The sequence below is a fragment of the Eurosta solidaginis genome, chromosome 3 (assembly GCF_040869045.1).
Source record: "Eurosta solidaginis isolate ZX-2024a chromosome 3, ASM4086904v1, whole genome shotgun sequence".
NCBI lineage: Eukaryota > Metazoa > Arthropoda > Insecta > Diptera > Tephritidae > Eurosta > Eurosta solidaginis.
In genome coordinates, this window is record NC_090321.1 from 249,516,616 (window position 1) to 249,539,355 (window position 22,740).

Genomic DNA, 22,740 nt, shown 5'->3' on the forward strand with positions numbered 1-22,740 from the left:
TCTCGTTACCTTGTTAATGAACTTCTTGGTAGCTGAAATGCTGGCTGATCATGGTGAAGAGCGGCGGGAATAGGAATAAGTCTTAAAGCCCCGTCACATTAGCAGTTTTTCGCATAGATACGTTTATCACAATCTCATGACTGATGAGTATATTGCACGTATTTTTATTTAGAACTGTTGATCGAGCGACATTCGCACCATCTTATATGAAAAAGTAGCCAACTTCCAACTTTTGTTGCAGGCAAAGCATAAGAAGTAGAATTCGACACTTGCTTTGGCTAAGGGTGCTTTCACACTATGCCAGTGGAATTATTTTTCCCAGTTGTAATTTTCTACGGTTTTTATCGTTCAAAACTACATTATAGCATATGAATAGGAGAGAAAATATGTATGTTAGCAAGTCTCTTTGTTTCATAGTGAGAATATGCCAACAGTGCTTCGGGAAATTTCCTTTTCAAATAAACGAAATATGTTTCAATTGCTAAGTTTGAAGTTTCTTTATATTGACAACGCAACATCTTGCGTGATTATGGCATAAAATTGCGTTGAACGCATCTATCTGAAAACCTTCATTGTAGCTCGGCCTTTATAGCCTCATGATCGAAAACTTTATTCCGGTATGAAGCCCTTGCCACATTCATGTCAAAAAGTTTTAAACCTTTGGTACAGAAACATCTTCGTTCTTGCTTAATAAAACTTTTTCAAATTCTTTTTTGGAAGAAGGTTGATATACATAATTCATCATCAGCACCATTTTTGTATAGCTTTTAACACTTGAACTATCATCTAAGTCAACATCGGGTATACTAATAGAAGAAGACGTAGATTTTGCAGCAGCATCCGGCATTTATCTTTGTTTTTCTTCTTTTTCAAATCTTTCTGGTGCTCCTCCTTGCTTTTTAATATACTGTTTGTGTTGTTGTATTAACGATACACTCCCCGAAGGCTTTGGGGAATGCTATCGATATTGATGGTCCTTTGCCGGATATAGATCCGGTACGTTCCGGTAACAAAGCACCATTGAAGTACTAGCTCGACCATCTCGGGAACGATTTATATGACCACATTAAACCTTCTAGGAAATAACGCCCTCCCCACTCCCTAGTGCCATGAGGAACTTGTGGTCGCCAGAGCCTCAGTTGTTAATGAAACAGGATTCGCCAAGGATAGGTGAGGTTGACAATTGGGATGGAGAAGCTATATATTGCGCTACACAATCCCTTGAATCAGTTTGGTATTTGAGTCGCCTCTTACGACAGGCATACCTACCGCGAGACTTTGTCTTGAGATAAAACGATCATTTGTCGCTCAGTTCTCCAGGCTTTATTTTTCTTTAAAAGTAGCCAAAGTGAACGTACATTTTATAGTTTTTCAATCCAATCCGTCGTATATTTAGTCGGGACTAGTGCTTTGCTCCAAAATTTATATTTGAAGCTTTATAACAATTTTACAATTCAATAATTTTATGCTGAAAAATCTCAGAATGTTTAACTTCTGAATCCTGAAAACAAAAAAAAAAAAACTTTCTAAATCAATTTTACAGAACTGCCTTCCATATATTCTACAGTTCTGAAATTTTGCGTAGTTTATTTTTTTGTTATATGTAACATAATAGGAGAGTCGCTAGGTCTCTAAAAAAATTTTAAATTTTTGAACCACCCTAATACGTAAATGTATTTTCACAGTTGAAATATGGTATTAATTTATATTTAATGATTAAATACGGAAAAGTACACGTACCCCACTAATTAACTTCTATTTGTTTTCAAACTAATAATGTGATCTATTGTATACTGCCATAAAACCAGAGTTGGAACACTGCTCGAAGTTAAGTGGGCTAACATAATCAGCATCTTGTGTTAAGTATAAGCGAGTCGTTAATTTGTTGTGGATGTAAGGGTCTGGAACTGGTGCTCTTTAAGAGGAAGTATAAGATACCACCTCTTCCAAATCCGGTGCTTGCAAACACAGCGTTTAAGAAAAGTGAGTCCGCCAACTATCTAGAGGTCACACTTGATAAGAAATCGAATTGGACACAAAACATCACGGAACGGTCCGTAAGGCCACGGTTGCCCACTACACATGAAAAGGGGCAATTGGACGGAAATGGGGTATGTCCCTTATGATGGCACAACGCCAACGGATGTTATGAATGTAATACTGAACCTACTACCCATAGATATAGTAGGCATGTGCAGCTATTAGGATGAGGAAACTGTCCACACGGTCTCACTGCAACCATACCGAGATTCCCGACAGATTCTGCGTACCAGAAGAGATAGATTTCTGCAAACCATATACCAGCTTTAACAAGGGATAAGCGATATTAATCCCTGAGAGGGAACAGTGTGTGAATGACCCAGATTGGCCCACTGATAGCATTCAGATCTACACAGATGGATCTAAACTGGATAACAAGGTCGGAAGGGGCGTCTATTCGGAACGATTGGACATACAAAGATCGTTTCGCCTGATCACTTTAGCGTATTACAGGCCGAGCTTGTGTGCATACAAGATGCTGTGTACTATCTAAGGCAGAAGGCGCGTAAAGCCCTTGACTCAGTCACAACTAATTCTGAAACTGTAGTAGGCTGTGGAAGATCACTTAACGTGATGCCTGAATAGTTTACTCTGCATCTGGTATGGGTTCCGGGGCATAGGGGCATACCAGGTAACGAGATGGCGGGTGAGCTTGCAGGAAAGGGTACCTCCCTTCCACGTGCCGCTATCCACCTGCAAGCTGAAAATAAAGGAGACTCCCCTGATAGAAGCAGGAGCTAGGTGAAAGCATCATGATGGATGCTAGGTGGCAGCATCAGATCCCACACGGCAAAACTCACATGACCGGAATGAAATGAGAAGAGATCGCGTGAGCTTCTCACCCTCTGTAAGAGGGATCTTTCCTTAGTTGTGGGTCTTCTCACTGGTCACGTCTGTATTGGACCGCATGCGGAAAGGATTGATGCTCCATTTAATGAATATTGTAGAAGCTGTGGCAATGAAGAAGAGCCTGAAACTGTTACGCATCTACTTTCCGAATGTCCAGCGCTCGGTAGAAAAAGGCAAAGTTTCATGGACAAGATGTTTCATGTAGATCTGACTGATATAGCTGAGGTCAATACACGACGCTTAGTTAGCTTTACAAACTCAACGAAGTGGTTTGATTAGGAGAGTATGAACAAATCCGTGTGGTATCACAATGGGCCTATAAAGGCCTACGTATGCCGCACCGATGCGGACGGCAGCCACTTGAACCTAACCTAACCCAACCTAAGGGTCTGTTCATCTTTTCTATATTCGAAAAATTTAATGAGTTCTATACGGCTTCTGTTCATTCAGTTCAATTTCAAACTGGAAATGTTACGGAATTTGAGGATTGCTGGAAGAATATATATTTGGTGGGGATATTTGAACGTGAAATCAGCAGGTGAAACAGGGCTTGGTGGAAAAAGCGAAGCGGCAAGTCTGATAAAGTCCTATCTAAGGGAGATAAAGTCCAGGAACTGATGAAAAAGGAGGACGGGAAATGGTCACACATTGATAGTCAGACGGTTTCATCAGGATAATATGCTGAAGAATTGTGTAACAGCGTCTTTTGCCTACTTAGAATCACCGGATCTAGCTATGTTGCATGTGCAACGATTGTACAATGGCTTAGAACAATATTTGAGGGTTGTATAAAACTGAAGAATGGTTCGATAAGTCATCATACCGTAAGCATGACGAACCAGTCATCTGCACTCGCAAGTAATCAGGCTTATTAGTTTGGCATCTTTTTTTCTTAAAACTCTAGAGAAATTAATAGTTGGGGTATGGTGGTAGCGTCCCTGCCTACTATACCGAAGATCCTGGGTTCAGCTTCCGGGCAAAGCAACATCAGAAATTTGGAAACAGCCTTTGTGGAGTGATTTGGCAAACACTCTGAATGTATTTCTGCCATTAAACACTTCTCATAGAAAACACGCCTGCCTTACAAATGCGGTACGGGGTCGGCGTAAAACACACAGGTATAGTGCCGCAAATGTTTAGGAAAAAAATATAAAAGGAGCACGACGCAAATTGGAAGAGCAGCTCGGCCTAAATTCTCTTTAGAGTTGTGTCACGCCATGTATTTATATTTTATTTATTACTATATAAAATCGAATGTGACTGAAGCACTATTGTCTTTAGCATAACATGTTTACACCAATGGCAAACTGCATTTCACTTTTAAATTATCGTCTTTTGAAAGTGAGCGCTGTTGCTCCCGTTGTCCAAAATTTTACTAAGCTTTTATTCTGCGTCATAACGTCAATCCACCTACCAAGTTTCATCGCTTTATCCGTCTTTGGTAATGAATTATCGCACTTTTTCGGTTTTTCGAAATTTTCGATATCGAAAAAGTGGGCGTGGTTATTGTCCGATTTCGTTCATTTTAAATAGCGATCTGAGATGAGTGCCCCGGAACCTACATACCAAATTTCATCATGAAAGCTCAAAATTTACTCAAGTTATCGTGTTTACGGGCAGACGGACGGACGGACATGGCTAAATGAATTTCTTTTTTCGCCCAGATCATTTTGATAAACAGAAGTCTATATCTATCTCGATTAGTTTATGCTGTTACGGGGTACCGTTATGCGAACAAAATTAATATACTCTGTGAACTCTGCCCAGCTGAGTATAAAAAGAGATAGCTGTGGAACACCAGGAGTTTGATCTGATTGAAATATGTACATCTTGCCTAAAAAATTTGGATCGGAACTATGTAAAGCAGCAAAATGATAACGTCGCAAAAGGGTCTATGCGAGCCACAAAATCTATAAACAGAGGAACGCCGCATGGTTGGGCATTATCACTAATGCTGTGGACGCAGGTTATCAACCAATTGCTCAGACGATTTGATAGAGGACCAGTCAACCTCACGGCATATGCAGATGACGTCTCAGTTATTATAGTCAGCAGATGCAGGTGTCTACAACAAGAGTGAAGGAAGCGTCCATGGCACTGTATGCATACAAGAAAATACTAGCTTGCACGTGAGGCCTATCGCCCAAACTGTTGCATTGGAGTTTAACGGCGACTTTTAAGCCCAAAATTTACTATGGGATCCGAGTTTGGTGGGGAGCTAGACAAAACATAAATTTACCAAAAAACTTGAGAGCATTGCAGATTATCAATGATCAGTATAACGGGAGCGTGCCATTATGCACATCTCACCTGCAGACCAAATGAGCGAAAGTATGGCGCTAGCAACTGCAACAAGTTTCAAGCCCTTGGGCAGCTTGAGTGCAATACATTTGGTAGGACCTTTTATGGTTAGCAATTCATTTCCCCCTTAATGGGAGGCTTAGCGATCATATCGGGGACGCGTAGCATGCAATCGGCTGGCCAATTGCTTTGTAAGTGGTAATGAGCGTTTCTTTATCCTTACGCCAAGTAGTGCTTGCAAGATATTTGAAGATTTTATTACTACTCTGGATTTTCGGTACAATTGCGGCTGCATGCTCTCCAAAATACAGATCCTGGTCGAACGTCACACCCAAGTTTTGTGGTATAACACAGTCGGTAGCGTGGGCCATCGACGTGGATGTTCAATATGGTCGAAATTTGGCGCGTCCATGTTGTAAATAAGGTCGCCGATAATTTATTCGGCGACAATGTCAGGTTTCGCGAAGCGAAGGAACTGGAGAAATCGTGGATATAACTGTTAAGTTTGTTACAAAGCTCATCGATCTGTGGGCTTGGGCCTGTGGCCATTATTGTGCAGTCATCGGCGTAGGAAACGATCTTGACTCCTTCTGGTGGTGAAGGTAGCTTTGATATGTAGAAATTAAACAAAAGTGGGTATACGACCCACGCTGTGGCACCCCTTGTTTAATTCTTCTTGGTTTGGATGTTACGTTCCTGAATTGCACCTGTGCTTGCCGACCAGACAGATAATTTGCGGTAACCCCATTTGATTTAGCCGGGGTCGCTCTCGGCAGTGATTTTCCAAACACTCCGTGTATATTTTTGTCATGAAAAGCTTTTCAGTGAAAACTCATCTATCTTGCAAATGCCATTCGGATTCGACATAAGACATAGAACGTTGGTCCCGTCCCGCCAATTTGTAGGAAAAATTAACCCTTCTGCATTATTAAGAAAAACCTACAAATTAGTCATTAAGGTCACGAAACCACGCATATATTTCAGTCCAAAAATTATAACATAGGTTTAAAAAAAATTCAATTCATGTTTAAACACATTAAAATAAAAAGATTTCATATTATTTCATTAAAGAAATTATTTTTAAGTTTATCGAGCATGGTTTCCGCAATAAGACGTTGTGATAGAGACCGTAGTCCGATGCTGAGGGCATACAGCAGTTCCACATACTTTACAGTGCTCATAAGTCTTCCGACGTTTACCCGATGGACAGATAGCGCAAGGTACTCTTTGACTCGCTTTCCTTTTACGGCTAGGCTCAGTCGTTGGTGTGTTTGGTTGCTCAGACTCGGTTCTCATTTTTTGGATAATTGATGCCGATGCTTGTGATCTTGGAACACGTTCTCTACGCTGTATATGCTCAAACGCGAGAGCTAATCCAAGCTCTTCTAAATAAAGCCTCCTTTTATAAGTTTTGGACGAATTCCATTCGGGGTTCACTTCAAAACAAATCCATTGAGAGCAGATATATCAATCATATTGCTAAACAAAGCTACAGGCCATCGTTTTGTTTGCCTTTTACAGGAGTATGTTTCTACCAATTGATCAATTGTATCTACTCCTCCTTTCGTGCTGTTGTAGTATGAAATAATCTCTGGTAGCTTTTTTGGATTGCTTGGAATCACATCTTTTCCGTGATGCAGAGTGCTTAAAACTGTGACAATTTTGTATTTCTTAGGAACATATTGTACCAGCGAAACTTGCTGGCTGAAGAAAAATCTACTTGAAAATACAGGCATTTTACGATCCTCTTTTTTAGTACTGCATACTGGAAGGAACCTTCGGTTACCTCGCACCGTACCAACAAGAGTAATATCTCGTTTGAGTAGTTCTTGCGCCAATTCGTACGTTGTGAAAAAATTATCTGTTGTTATATTACGGCCAGGGCAGGAGCTCACCAGATCCAGAACAACGCGCTGTCCTTGGTTTCTTTCTGGCTGTGAGTTTATTGACTCTTTTCCCAAGTATATTTGAAAATTCAGACAGAACTTCGTGCGGACATCGACTGCTACCCAAGCTTTCAAACCGTACTTATGAGGTTTACTGGGCATGTAAACCATAAATGGACATCTTCCCTTGAAAGGGGTTAAGCGTTCATCTACTGTAACATTTTCGTACGGTGCAAACAAGTAGGGAAGATTTTCAACCCATTTTTGATATAAATTCGAATGGGTGGCAGCTTGTCAGTGGGTCTCAGTGATCTGCGGTTTTCTTTATCATCAAAGCGAAGAATTCTACTCATTTCACTGAAACGACCCTGGGACATAATACTACGGAATATTGGCCTTCCGTGCGTTTCATCCCAAAGGCTACATAAGCTTTCAGATTGCGATCTGTTAACACCTGTATGAAGTAGTTAAATTTAAAATCATGGGATATTTTGTCTTGAACTTAGTTCTTTACCTGCCAACAGCAATACGCCAAGATAGGCGTCGAACTCAATTTTATCTATTTTCTTGAATTTATCAGGGCTTTTCTTAGTACCTTCCATGTTACTAAACTCTATTACACTTTTTTTCATCTGCTTTGTGAAGCAAAGGTCAAATGAACTTTTGAGTGAAGTTATACGATGCGAAGCGTACTGTGTGATTCCAGGTTTTCCTGGAATAATATTTTCTTTTGTTACCCTTGATCTTTCCGGTAAAGTAGGCGATAACGACCACACTACACTTTTATCTTTTGAGCTGTATGATGCTGAATTTTCTTCATATCCATGCCCAGATTGGGTATCAGAGTCAGAATCAGAGCTTTCATCCTCTAAAATCTCTTCAATTTCGAAGGTTTCATCATTCACATCACTGCAATCATCTATATCATCATCAATATCGAAAATCTCATCTACCATTTGCTGCAGTTGCCTTTCAGTACATAACCTCGAACACTGTACAAAATAAATGTTTCAACAATATGTTGCGTTTCACTAAATAGAAAATAACACTTACACTAGGTCTATCCATGCTTTCAATATTTTTCACAATTTTCTAATTCACTTTATCACTTTCAAAAACTTCTTGCTCCGCCAAGTTGAAACAGTTTACTAACATATATGTACTTTTTGGTCTCTCAGCTATTGTTTCAAATTATTTCATTTGAATTCATCACAGCCTACTATAACTATCTAAAACAAAACGGCTACTTTTTTGAAATCATCTATCAAAGCAAAGCCTACTCATATATAAATTCGAATTCGGATTCAAAAAGTGGAACAGCTGTTATATTCATATTATTCTTATGCCGAAATCACAGATGGCGCTGAGAAAGCACACCCAACATTTTTCTTTATATTTTAGGGTATTTTTGTGGATTTGAGTAACAGTTAATACAAAATTGTTCGATTGCTTCAATGGTTGTTTGAACTGTATATATTAATTTGCCTGTGGTCATAAGATGACCTTAATGGCAAATAAGGAAGTTTATGAATAACTTTTTTACTAATGCAAAAAAATAATTTTTTTTTTTTTGTCAATTTAAATGTAAAATAATATTATTTAGGATAAGGTAACAGGAAATTTTAATAATGCTTTTCGTTTTCAAGATATCGGCAATTTTATCTTGAAAAGGTCATCAAATGACCTTAATGACGCAGAAGGGTTAAAGTAGTACGACGCAAATTGGCTATGCATTTATTTATTTACATATATGGTTTTGTTATAATTTCGGATTTTTTCAGGACTCTTTCAAAATAAAAGCAATTATTTTGAGTCTAACTTCGGATCGTTGTGGGTTTATTTCCGGTATAGTTTCGGGACATCCTGTATATAAAATATGTGTGTATGTTTCGTGATTTATATAGATTTTGATTTGAATAATTTTTGAAAAGTAATCAATTTTCGGCTTACTTACAAAACAATTTCGACGAAATTATATCCGGATTATAACGAGGCTATTTGCAGATAATTTCACGCCTTTATTCGGTTTGTTTCAGTGATGACTTCGTAAAAATGTGTTCCAGGGTAGTTCTCGGACCCACCATTTTAGGAAATTTAGTATAACATTCCTCCTATGGATCATTGCGTTATATCTCTGGATGAATTTTCGATTGTGAGATTTTTTCGTGACTGTATGTATGAGTATATGCCAAATAGTAATCTTATTCACAAAAAGTAGTTTTATAGCTATTACCCACCACCCCAGTTAGGCATGATAAAGTAATTGTCCTATCAAAATTCACAGTCAATTATTTTTGGCATCAAATTCTCCATTATATTTAAACAATTTCAGTAAAATTTTTTTTCTCCCACAATTGCGAATGTAATTTACATCACAGATGTTCTCAAGATTTCCGCTTTCAAATTTGAAATCTAAATTGACGGTAATTTCTTGTTACACCTAAATTATACATACATACACACACTCATATTTTATTCACACTCGACAATCTTCACTATTTTATTTTACTGCCTCAACTTGACTCCCAAAAGTTTTGCTCATACTTGGTTTCAAGTACAGGCAACAAAAAAAAAACAAGTAAAGGTGTCTAAGTTCGGATGTAACCGAACATTATATACTCAGCGTAAGCTTCAGTTGTACATTTGATGCCAGATAAATTACTTTTCTACATAACACGTGGCACCGCCCTCTCCCCATTTACTCTTACAATAAAACTTGATAAGTGAAATATCATTGATTCAAAACTATTTTTTGCTAAGTTATAGCTTATTATTCTAGTCTACGACCCTTTTAAACTTCTTTTATATAAAAGTGGGCGTGGTCTTTAACCGATCTCGTCCATTTTTTCTAGTAATGTTTCCTGCTATAGGGAACATTTGTATACCCAATTTTATTACGATGCGTTAATTTTTCTTCGAGTTATGGCTCCCGAAACATAGAAAATTGCTTTGTCATAAAAGGGACGGTGCCACACCCATTTTCAAGAATTTTAGTGCTTTCCAATTTAGTGTTTAATTCAATTTAGAAAGTAAAATTGATACAAAGCTCTTTTTCACTAAGACATAGATTATTAGTTTCGTCTAAGACTCTTTTAAAAATCTTTTATATAAAAGTGGGCGTGGTCTTTAACCGATCTCGCCCATTTTTTCTAGTAATGTTTCCTGCTATAGGGAACATTTGTGTACCCAATTTTATTACGATGCGTTAATTTTTCTTCGAGTTATGGCTTCCGAAACATATAAAATTGATTTGTTATAAAAGGGACGGTGCCACGCCCAGTTCTTTAAATTTGAAATTTTCCCATTTATTGTTATAAATACACTTGGGAAATGAAACACCATTGATATAAAGCTCTTTTTTGCAAAGATATAGCTTATTTTATTCGTCCACGACCCTTTTAAAAATCTTTTATATAAAAGTGGGCTTGGGCCTTAACCAATTTCGTTAATTTTCCTTCAAAGCATCCCTTATAGTAAAGGCTGCCTCTCTGCCGTATTTTGTTACGATAGGTTTAACGACTTTTGATTTATGATTAATGATATTTGTAAAATTGATTTTATCACAAGTGGGCGGTGGCCACGTAAAAAAAAATTTCAAATTTTTATCAAGAGTCTCAATATCAGTCCACATGTCAAATTTCAACATTCTAAGTGTATTATTTACTAAACAATCAGGTTTTTTTGTGTTTTCCAAAATGTTTTATATATAAAAAGTGGGCGTGGTTATCATCCGATTTCGCTCATTTTCAATACCAACCTATTCTGGGTCCAAATAAGCTCGTGTAGCAAATTTGGTGAAGATATCACAATATTTACTCAAGTTATTGTGTTAACGGACGGACGGACGGACATGGCTCAATCAAATTTTTTTTCGATACTGATGATTTTGATATATGGAAGTCTATCAGGCCGGTTCTGAATTCCGACTCGGAATGAAAAGTAAAACGACATTAATTTCGACTCGGTTTCTATTTGGTGTTCTCAATTCCGATTGTAAAAAATCGATTCGAAGTCGATTTCGAATCGTTTTCATTCCGGTTCGATAACCAGTTTAATCAGCTGTTTTTGTTTATGTGTTTTGGTTTAAGTATCATAAAACTTTATTTTAATTAAAAAAATGCCTGCAGGTATGGTTTTGGGATGCGCAGACGCAAGAAGACGTGCTGTTGTGCGTGCGAATCGTAAAAATGCGCTGGATCGGAATTCAGAACAGGTCGACTTCATTTCGATCAGAATCGATTTGTTTGCCTAATAGATTTCTTCATAGAAGTTTTTAAAGAAAGATTTATTATGCCAATTTAACTCAAATTTAAACAAAAAAATACACATCACTGTTCCAAATAAAATGAAGAATTAAAAAAAAAATTATTTGAAAGACAAATATCGCAACATTGGTGTATAATCTGCCAATTAATTTTCATTCGGACTGCTCTGAGGCAATACTTTTCAGACCGATAATTTTTGGTCGGAATCGAAATTGAGAACACCAATCCATTTCGATTCCGAAAAAAATTTATCGGAATCGGAATTCAGAACAGGGCTGTATATCTATATCGATTCCTTTATACCTGTACAACCAACCGTTATCCAATCAAAGTTAATATATTCTGTGTGCAAAGCACGCTGAGTATAAAAATGCATGCATCTCTTACAATTTCCGTAATTGTGTGTGAAAACATAACATTTTATCAGATGAAATGGACTTTGGAAACAAAAACAAAAGAACCGCAATAAGAAGGAATAAGAAATGAAAAAAAATGATTTAAAAAATTTAAATATGAATAAGTTTAGAATGCCAAAAAGTAATTCTCCCCAATTGTTGATGCACATCGCAAGTTCCTTCTTCTCTTCTTATTTATTCGCATTTTATTTAGCTGTTGTTGTTCGGTGAACAGAGATGTAATGTGAATAGGGTCATAAGCGTGTGTGAATGCTGGAAATGTGAGTTGAAACCCCTCAAAATTGCAGCTTATTTGTTTAAAGGAATGTGAAATTCATTGCTATAGCGCATCTGACAACAATTTGACAGGGCAGCAAATTGCAGCTGCGAACTTTTTTGACACCATTTTGTGAAGGAAACACACGTTTTGGAAAAGAAATTGAAATGTGTAAATTTGCACATACTGAGTGCACATGTTACAATTTTGTTTAAATACATATGTACGTAAGCAAGAATATCTATGAGGCATTATACATAGCCTCCGAAAAGATATTAGGCCAAGCTTATCTTCCAATTTGCGTCGCGCTCCTTTTATTATACTCAGTTGAGCAGAGCTCACAGAGTATATTAAGTTTGATTGGATAACGGTTGGTTGTATATATATAAAGGAATCGAGATAGATATAGACTTCCATATATCAAAATAATCAGGATCGAAAAAAAATTTGATTGAGCCATGTCCGTCCGTCCGTCCGTCCGTCCGTCCGTCCGTCCGTCCGTCCGTCCGTCCGTTAACACGATAACTTGAGTAAATTTTGAGGTATCTTGATGAAATTTGGTATGTAGGTTCCTGAGCACTCATCTCAGATCGCTATTTAAAATGAACGATATCGGACTATAACCACGCCCACTTTTTCGATATCGAAAATTTCGAAAAATCGAAAAAGTGCGATAATTCATTACAAAAGACAGATAAAGCGACGAAACTTGGTAGATAGGTTGACGTTATGACGCAGAATAGAAAATTAGTAAGATTTTGGACAATGGGCGTGGCACCGCCCACTTTTACAAGAAGGTAATTTAAAAGTTTTGCAAGCTGTAATTTGGCAGTCGTTGAAGATATCATGATGAAATTTGGCAGGAACGTTACTACTATTACTCTATATGTGCTAAATAAAAATTAACAAAATTGGATGAAGAACACGCCCACTTTTTAAAAAAAAATTTTTTTAATTCAAATTTTAACATAAAATTTAATATCTTTACTGTATATAAGTAAATTAAGTCAAAATTCAACTCCAGTAATGATATGATGCAACAAAATACAAAAATAAAAGAAAATTTCAAAATGGGCGTGGCTCCGCCCATTTTCATTTAGTTTGTCTAGAATACTTTTATTGCCATAAGTCGAACAAAAATTTACCAATCCTTCTCAAATTTGGTAGGAGCATAGACTCTATGACGGTAACTGTTCTCTGTTAAAATGGGCGAAATCGGTGGAAGCCACGCCCAGTTCTTATACACAGTCCACCGTCTGTCCTTCCGCTCGGCCATTAACACAATAACTTGAGCAAAATCCGATATATCTTTACTAAACTTAGCCCACGTACTTACCTGAGCTCACTTTTTCTTGGTATAAAAAATGGGCGAAATCTGACCATAACCACGCCCACTTTATCGATATCGAAAATTACGAAAAATGAAAAAAATGCCATAATTCTATACCAAATATGAAATAAGTGATGAAACATGGTAACTGGATTGGTTTATTGACGCAAAATATAACTTTGGAAAAAACTTTGTAAAATGGGTGTGACACCTACCATATTAAGTAGAAGAAAATGAAAAAGTTCTACAAGGCGAAATCAACAGCCCTTGGAATCTTGGCAGGAATACTGTTAGTGGTATTGCATATATAAATAAATTAGCAGTACCCGACAGATGATTTTCTGGATCACCTGGTCCACATTTTGGTCGATATCGCGAGAACGCCTTCACATATACATCTAAGGGCCACTCGCTTTTAAAACCCTCATTAATACCTTTAATTTGATATCCATATCGTACAAAAACATACCAGAGTCACCCCTGTCCCACCCTAATGGCGATATCTCGAAAAGGCGTCCACCTATAGACCTAATGCCCCCTCCCTCTTAAAATGCTCAGTAACACCTTTCGTTTGATACCCATATCGTACAAACATTCTAGAGTCACCCCTGGCCCACCCTAATGGCGATATCTCGAAAAGGCGTCCACCTATAGACCTAGTGTCCACTCCCTCTTAAAATGCTCAGTAACACCTTTCGTTTGATACCCATATCGTACAAACATTCTAGAGTCACCCCTGGCCCACCCTAATGGCGATATCTCGAAAAGGCGTCCACCTATAGACCTAATGCCCACTCCCTCTTAAAATGCTCAGTAACAGCTTTCGTTTGATACCCATATCGTACAAACATTCTAGAGTCACCCCTGGCCCACCCTAATGGCGATATCTCGAAAAGGCGTCCACCTATAGACCTAGTGTCCACTCCCTCTTAAAATGCTCAGTAACACCTTTCGTTTGATACCCATATCGTACAAACATTCTAGAGTCACCCCTGGCCCACCCTAATGGCGATATCTCGAAAAGGCGTCCACCTATAGACCTAATGCCCACTCCCTCTTAAAATGCTCAGTAACAGCTTTCGTTTGATACCCATATCGTACAAACATTCTAGAGTCACCCCTGGCCCACCCTAATGGCGATATCTCGAAAAGGCGTCCACCTATAGACCTAGTGTCCACTCCCTCTTAAAATGCTCAGTAACAGCTTTCGTTTGATACCCATATCGTACAAACATTCTAGAGTCACACCTGGCCCACCCTAATGGCGATATTTCGAAAAGGCGTCCACCTATAGAACTAAGGATTACTCCCTTTTAAAATACTCATTACCACCTTTCATTTGATACCCATATCGTACAAACACATTCTAGAGTCACCCTGGCCCACCCTAATGGCGATATCTCGAAAAGGCGTCCACCTATAGACCTAATGTCCACTCCCTCTTAAAATGCTCAGTAACACCTTTCATTTGATGCACATATCGTACAAACACATTCTAGAGTCACCCCTGGCCCACCCTAATGACGATATCTCGAAAAGGCGTCCACCTATAGACCTCATGCCCACTCCCTCTTAAAATGCTCAGTAACACCTTTCGTTTGATACCCATATCGTACAAACACATTCTAGAGGCACCCCTGGTCCACCTTTATGGGGATATCTCGAAACGGCGTCCACCTATGGAACTAAGGATCACTCCTTTTCAAAATACTCATTAACAGCTTTCATTTGATACCCATATCGTACAAACACATTATAGAATCACCCCTGGTCCACCTTAATGGGGACATCTCGAAAAGGCGTCCACCTATAGACCTAATGCCCACTCCCTCTTAAAATGCTCAGTAACACCTTTCGTTTGATACCCATATCGTACAAACATTCTAGAGTCACCCCTGGCCCACCCTAATGGCGATATCTCGAAAAGGCGTCCACCTATAGACCTAATGCCCACTCCCTCTTAAAATGCTCAGTAACAGCTTTCGTTTGATACCCATATCGTACAAACATTCTAGAGTCACCCCTGGCCCACCCTAATGGCGATATCTCGAAAAGGCGTCCACCTATAGACCTAGTGTCCACTCCCTCTTAAAATGCTCAGTAACACCTTTCGTTTGATACCCATATCGTACAAACATTCTAGAGTCACCCCTGGCCCACCCTAATGGCGATATCTCGAAAAGGCGTCCACCTATAGACCTAATGCCCACTCCCTCTTAAAATGCTCAGTAACAGCTTTCGTTTGATACCCATATCGTACAAACATTCTAGAGTCACCCCTGGCCCACCCTAATGGCGATATCTCGAAAAGGCGTCCACCTATAGACCTAGTGTCCACTCCCTCTTAAAATGCTCAGTAACAGCTTTCGTTTGATACCCATATCGTACAAACATTCTAGAGTCACACCTGGCCCACCCTAATGGCGATATTTCGAAAAGGCGTCCACCTATAGAACTAAGGATTACTCCCTTTTAAAATACTCATTACCACCTTTCATTTGATACCCATATCGTACAAACACATTCTAGAGTCACCCTGGCCCACCCTAATGGCGATATCTCGAAAAGGCGTCCACCTATAGACCTAGTGTCCACTCCCTCTTAAAATGCTCAGTAACACCTTTCGTTTGATACCCATATCGTACAAACATTCTAGAGTCACCCCTGGCCCACCCTAATGGCGATATCTCGAAAAGGCGTCCACCTATAGACCTAATGCCCACTCCCTCTTAAAATGCTCAGTAACAGCTTTCGTTTGATACCCATATCGTACAAACATTCTAGAGTCACCCCTGGCCCACCCTAATGGCGATATCTCGAAAAGGCGTCCACCTATAGACCTAGTGTCCACTCCCTCTTAAAATGCTCAGTAACACCTTTCGTTTGATACCCATATCGTACAAACATTCTAGAGTCACCCCTGGCCCACCCTAATGGCGATATCTCGAAAAGGCGTCCACCTATAGACCTAATGCCCACTCCCTCTTAAAATGCTCAGTAACAGCTTTCGTTTGATACCCATATCGTACAAACATTCTAGAGTCACACCTGGCCCACCCTAATGGCGATATTTCGAAAAGGCGTCCACCTATAGAACTAAGGATTACTCCCTTTTAAAATACTCATTACCACCTTTCATTTGATACCCATATCGTACAAACACATTCTAGAGTCACCCTGGCCCACCCTAATGGCGATATCTCGAAAAGGCGTCCACCTATAGACCTAATGTCCACTCCCTCTTAAAATGCTCAGTAACACCTTTCATTTGATGCACATATCGTACAAACACATTCTAGAGTCACCCCTGGCCCACCCTAATGACGATATCTCGAAAAGGCGTCCACCTATAGACCTCATGCCCACTCCCTCTTAAAATGCTCAGTAACACCTTTCGTTTGATACCCATACCGTACAAACATTCTAGAGTCACCCCTGGCCCACCCTAATGGCGATATCTCGAAAAGGCGTCCACCTATAGACCTAATGCCCACTCCCTCTTAAAATGCTCAGTAACACCTTTCATTTGATTCCCATATCGTACAAACACATTCTAGAGGCACCCCTGGTCCACCTTTATGGGGATATCTCGAAACGGCGTCCACCTATGGAACTAAGGATCACTCCTTTTCAAAATACTCATTAACAGCTTTCATTTGATACCCATATCGTACAAACACATTATAGAATCACCCCTGGTCCACCTTAATGGGGACATCTCGAAAAGGCGTCCACCGATAGACCTAAGGCCCACTCCCTCTTAAAATGCTCAGTAACACCTTTCATTTGATACCCATATCGTACAAACAAATTTTAGAGTCAGCCCTGGTCTACCTTTATGGCGATATCCCTAAATGGCGTTCATCCATAGAACTATGGCCTACTCTCTCTTAAAATACTCTTTAATACCTTTCATTTGATACACATGTTATACAACCACATTCCAGGGTTACCCCAGATTGATTTTCCTTATTTTGTCTCCATAGCTCTCAATTGAGTATGTTATGTTCGGTTACACCCGAACTTAGCCTTCCTTACTTGTTTTTTGCTACAAATTGGCGGGACGGGACCTACATGTTTTATGCCAACTACGAGCGGCAACTGCAAGGCGGATGAGTTTTCACTGAGAAGCTTTTCATGTCAGAAATATACTTGGAAATGTTTGCCAAAATACCACCGAGGGGCGACCCCGCCTAGAAAAACTTGATTCTAATTGAAAAAAATTATGATCATATGTATTTAATTAGCGAGCTTTGCTCATATTGCTTTCAAAAGCACGCCTAAAAATCATATCCACACCATTAGGAATAAACTACATACAGAGTGTATGTGCCTACATGGTGATCCAAAGGAATATAAACAAGAAAAGGCAACTCTTAGAGACCAATTGTACAGCGAACAATGGAACATTCATATGGCGTAGCAGCTAAAAGGCTTGCACTGATATGAATGTTGGAGACTCGAGTTCAACGCTCAGCTCCCGAAAAGCTAGCTGATGAAGAAGTGAAATTCAGAAACATATCCTAGTAACCATCGCCGTTTGTAAACTTACAATTTTTCTCTAATATCAATTGAAAAAAATTATTTCTAAAATTTTGATGTTGCTTTGCTCGTGAACCCAGGAGCTTCAGTATGGAGTATGGTAAGCGGAGTACGCTACCACCACACCACTCCGGTCTTCTTGGTTGGATAACAGTGGAAGTACTGCTTATAACGAATTGTTGGAAAGCCAATGTAGCAGATCAAGCTCTGTTGATCGCGCCTAAAACTATACCACACGAATTGGATCTAAAAAATATGGTGTACGCGTACCAAAGTGTAGGTATATAAATGGAATAGCAAATTACTAGAAAATTAAAGCCTGAGCGGATAGAGGCACCAGTGAAGTGCTGGTATAATCGAGAATCGAGTCAGCACGCGGAATGGTAGCTGATGCAGAAGTTAAGTTCATAAACAATTCCTAGCAAGCATCGTCATGTGCAAACTTTTTAATTTTTCACTAAAATTAATGACAAAAAAATTTTTGTTAAGCACAGAGCCTAACTTGATAATCACATTTTTTCGTTATTTAGAAAGATAAATATAAAAACATTTTTTTAATTTTTTGCAAGTTTTTCAAAGTTTAAATTTTTTTCAATAAATAAATAATAAATAATTGTGCTCTAACTTACGGCTTATACTAAAAAAATACAAAGCCCCTCGCATTGCGCTATGGTTCGAAATATGGTCACCAGCTTCTAGCACAAATATAAACACTGAGCTACTTAAGCGTCTCCTGATCGAAGAACAGGAAGCCAAACAGATCACGTCGCTATCAACGACAGCCATATCACAAGTGTTGTGAATGAGTGCCATTTGCTTGAAGTCCAAATGTCGACTGGAACCATAGTCTTGTAGCAACCCACTTTCCAGCTGGCTAAGAAATACAACCGAGCAGTGGAAACTCATTTCTCATGCAGTACCTACCGCCAGAGCGGACATCATTGGACCTTATCAGTGTGACTTCTACTATACACCGGTCTATAATATTCTATCATTAACAAGATATACAGTCTCTGTAATCAACATGTGCTTCTTTGGCCTGAGGAGGGAATTAAAAAGGAAAAGAACTCTCTCGAGGAACAAATATAAAGGTTGATACGTCTTTCGGCAAGCTTTACATCTGTCTTGATATATAACTCGGACTCGTAGACGGTGTCGAAAAAGGTCGTTACAAAGTGTTTATCAAAAAGCGGCGTGTTTCGAAGTATTTAATGAAAAGTTCAGTAACTAAAAACCGATAAACTGCGTTAGGTAGGTCAAGTTGTGCGAATTGAGACCTCTTTCCGACTCTGAATTTTTCTGCAGGGAAAGCGTACACCTGCTCTTAGTTGTGAGAAGCAGAGTGGCTACAGTAATCATGAATTAGGGATGACTGCCGTAACTTAATATACGAAAGAAAAAATTTCGTGGCTATTTAGCTCCGATTAGAATAAGGCTGGGACTCGCATCGTCAAGCTTTTTACCCTATAATTTGACGGGAATGTACCTATGTGTTTTATGCCGATTCCGAATGGCAGCTGTAAGGCGAATGAATTTTCACTAGGAAGCTCTTCATGGCAGAAATACACTGCTGAGCGCCACTCCGGTAAAAAAAAAACTTTTTTCCTAACTTTGATGTTGCTTCGGACATACGCACATTTCGGTGCGGTAGCGGGGCACGCTACCAACACACCACGAAGGCCGCTCCTACTTAAATAGCCGAATGTCCCAAATTTAAGTGCCTCGACAACTAACATCTAAATACTTAAGATGTTTTTTAATCCAGGGTATCAACCCTCAGTACTGTTAAACTGCAGCACCCTACAGATTTGAAAAGAAGCTCAGTCTTGATTTCCTCTAAGGAAGTGCCAATAGACTTGATTAAAATATTCAAACAAATTTTCAATCTTGCCTAACACAGTGAATCATCTAAAAGTTGTAAGTTAATTTAAGAAAAATACTATGAAAATTCAAAATAAATCTGCCACTTTTTTGCAGAATGCCCCATTTGTAATACCTATGCATATGTACGTGTTTAAATGCATTTTGCATAGCATATGTTTGCTTAGATTTACCTTCACGATATACTTCACATTTGCACATATCTAATAATTAAATGTAAGTAATATGAGCTCTACGCGGTTTCCGAACTGTCAGCATATTTGCAATGAAAGTCAATTTGGTTACAAGTCTGCGGTTAGCTACCGCAGACTGAGGCAAAATTTGTGTCATAGAATTGTGTTAATGATACCGCAAACATTATACACACAAATAATTAATTCACCAAAGCTTTGACCTAAATTAAGATGAAATGATCTTTTGCCAGTTGGTTGCATGCAAATATTTTCAGGTAAACTTCCTCAGTTCGGACACATTGCAGATACCTGGTAAGGGATCATCAGTGCTTTTAACTTCGAGCAACTGAGGTGTTGTTTTATTTTGTTATATAGACTATATTAGTGGCACGGTCAGATTGTCTACTCTGATGACACTTTTGCCTTTTTCGAATGTCGAATCCTAATTTTGAAAATGTTCTACATAGTGATCCAGAGTAGAGATTGAGCTATGCACGGGTCAGTGCACAACATTCAGAATGTGAAAGCTAAAAGTGACGTCACATTATCAAAGTAGATTAGGTTAGGCTAGGTTGAACTGGCCGATCCATGAGGACCTCACATAGACTAAATGCGTCGGTAATGTTTCCAGGAAGTTTGTTTTAACGACCAAACTGAGAAACCCAATAAAACACCTGGACCTATGTTATAAAATAAAACCGTCTTTTGGCAATTACTACAACCTTTCTAGGACTTAAGCCACTTGCTGCTTCTTGATCTGACACCTGTATCACTCCTAATAGCTGGAGTCTTAGCATGGCAAGCGCAGGGCATGATCTCAAAACGTGCTCGATGGTTTCCTCTCCAACCCGCACTTCCTACAACTGCTATCACTGACCAAGCCTAATTTAAAGGCATGTGACGCCAGAAGGCAGTTTCCAGTCAGAATACCCGTCATGCGTCTACAGTCCTCTCTTTTTAATGATAGAAGCAATTTTGGTAGTCTAAGGTTGTAAAACCTAAACATAATATTCGACAATTTACAACCCGGTGCTTGTACCCACGCCTTTCCCGTTTGGTCGATCATGTGCACGGTGCACCTCTCCCCTTCGCTTAATCTCTCCCAGTCTAATTGTGACGTCTAAGGAGCAAGCCTTAAGGGATGCGTCCTTTTTAGCTAGTTCATCTGCTTTTTCATTCCCATCTATTCCCATATCCCCTGGGACCCAATATAGATGTATGCTTCTCCCTGTCCTGATTCTTTCCAGAGACCTTTTATACCCTAACACACCTTTAGATTCTGCGCTATGTGAGATTACTGCCTTAATTGCTGCATGGCTGTAAATATAGAAGTTAATACGGTTGCAGTTTAACCTATTCTCTTCCAGTGTTTCTACCGCTTTGGTTATGGCTAATATTTCCGCTTGGAAAACGCTACAGTAACTTGGCAGCTGATAGGATCTGTTTATTTGCGGATCTGCACAATATCCCGCAGACCCTACTCTTTCCACTACTTTGGAACCATCTGTGTACACATGTATCGCCTCTATGTGGTCTTAAGGTCTCCCTCGAAGCACAGATAGGGAATCAAGTAGTATAAAAAAAAGAAGGTAGTCTGTGCGGAATGGTATACAGTGCAGTCGTCGGGGTTGTTTTCAGGGCTCCTGTAATGCTAAGCATTGATATTCTACATACACCATCTAATTTTTTGAGGTAAGTGGCTTTCCACCAAACAAGAACTCCATAGTATAGGATAGGGCTTACAATCGCTGTAAAAACCCAATGAGAAAGAGAGAGCGATAAACCCCACGTACACTCCAGCGTTCTGTTACATGCATAAAGTGCTGTTGAGGCCTTCTTCACCCTTTTTTTTTTTTTTTTTGCGGGGAGGCTGAAAAATGCCTAATGCACCATAATTGCTGCCGTCGCAGCAACCGTGTGTCCGTAGACTAAAAAACAGCCCCGTTCTGGAACCGTCGCCCACCCCGGCACCACTTTCGCATTACTTCAGGGTGGCGTTCCATATTTCTCATTTTTTAAGAGCCTACTGTTGTCCCTGCGTCCAGGTTCCCGCTATTTGCTCTGAGTGTCCATTTAATCGCCACTGCTTCGCATGCGCATTTCTCTGCGCTCCCTCTCAGCATCCATCAGGCGTGTCATTACTATAAATGCCATTTAGCTCACTGCAGTCCAGCATTCTTTCCTGTTGCACATATGTGAAACTAAATTTCTCGTGGTAGGTTCCTCCCCAAAGACTCCATGCAAGGTGAGTCTTTCTTCGTGGAAACGGGGGCAGTAGAACATGACGTGTTCTGCGTTTTCTAACTCTGTGGTACACATTGGGCAATGAGGATCTTCCTCTATCATACGCTTCCATAAATACTCTTTGAAACCGCCATGTCCACTCATTATCTGCGTGAGATGGTAGTTCAGTTCGCCGTGCTTCCGCTCATTCCATTGAGCTATGTTCCAAACTAGTGTGAAAGTCCAACGCCCTTTACTCGAGGCCTCCCACCGTTCTTGCCACTTTTTGCTATTGTTTGTGTCCTTGCTCTTTTCTTGTCTTCTTCAGATGGTCGCTCGATATTAGTGTTATACAGATCGGCCATTTCGCTTGCCAGTAAGTCCACTGGGATTTTCCGGGTTAGAACCAGGATCGCGTCGTCGGACACCGTCCGATAAGCACTTGCTATTCTTAAAGAAGCAAGTCGGTACGATGCTAATATATATTTTTGATGGGTCTGTTTAAATCCATACCACACTGGTGCTGCGTATAGTATTATTGAGCTGGTTACTGTGGACAATAGCTGACGTATAGCTTC

The 22,740-nt window shown here is 39.5% G+C and overlaps 1 protein-coding gene across 16 annotated transcripts in view; it reads right to left on the minus strand.

Moving 5' to 3' along the window:
- The window catches only part of ASPP (Ankyrin-repeat, SH3-domain, and Proline-rich-region containing Protein), a 504,012-nt gene that overhangs the window by 390,244 nt on the left and 91,028 nt on the right, over window positions 1-22,740 (minus strand). The window contains exon 1 of one of the 16 annotated variants that reach the window (XM_067775886.1): window positions 9,031-9,192. The exons of the other annotated variants lie outside the window; for them this stretch is intronic. The gene's annotated coding sequence lies outside the window, so the exon portion shown is untranslated. Of the gene's footprint in view, window positions 1-9,030; window positions 9,193-22,740 lie in introns of those variants that run through there. 16 annotated transcript variants of the gene reach the window in all.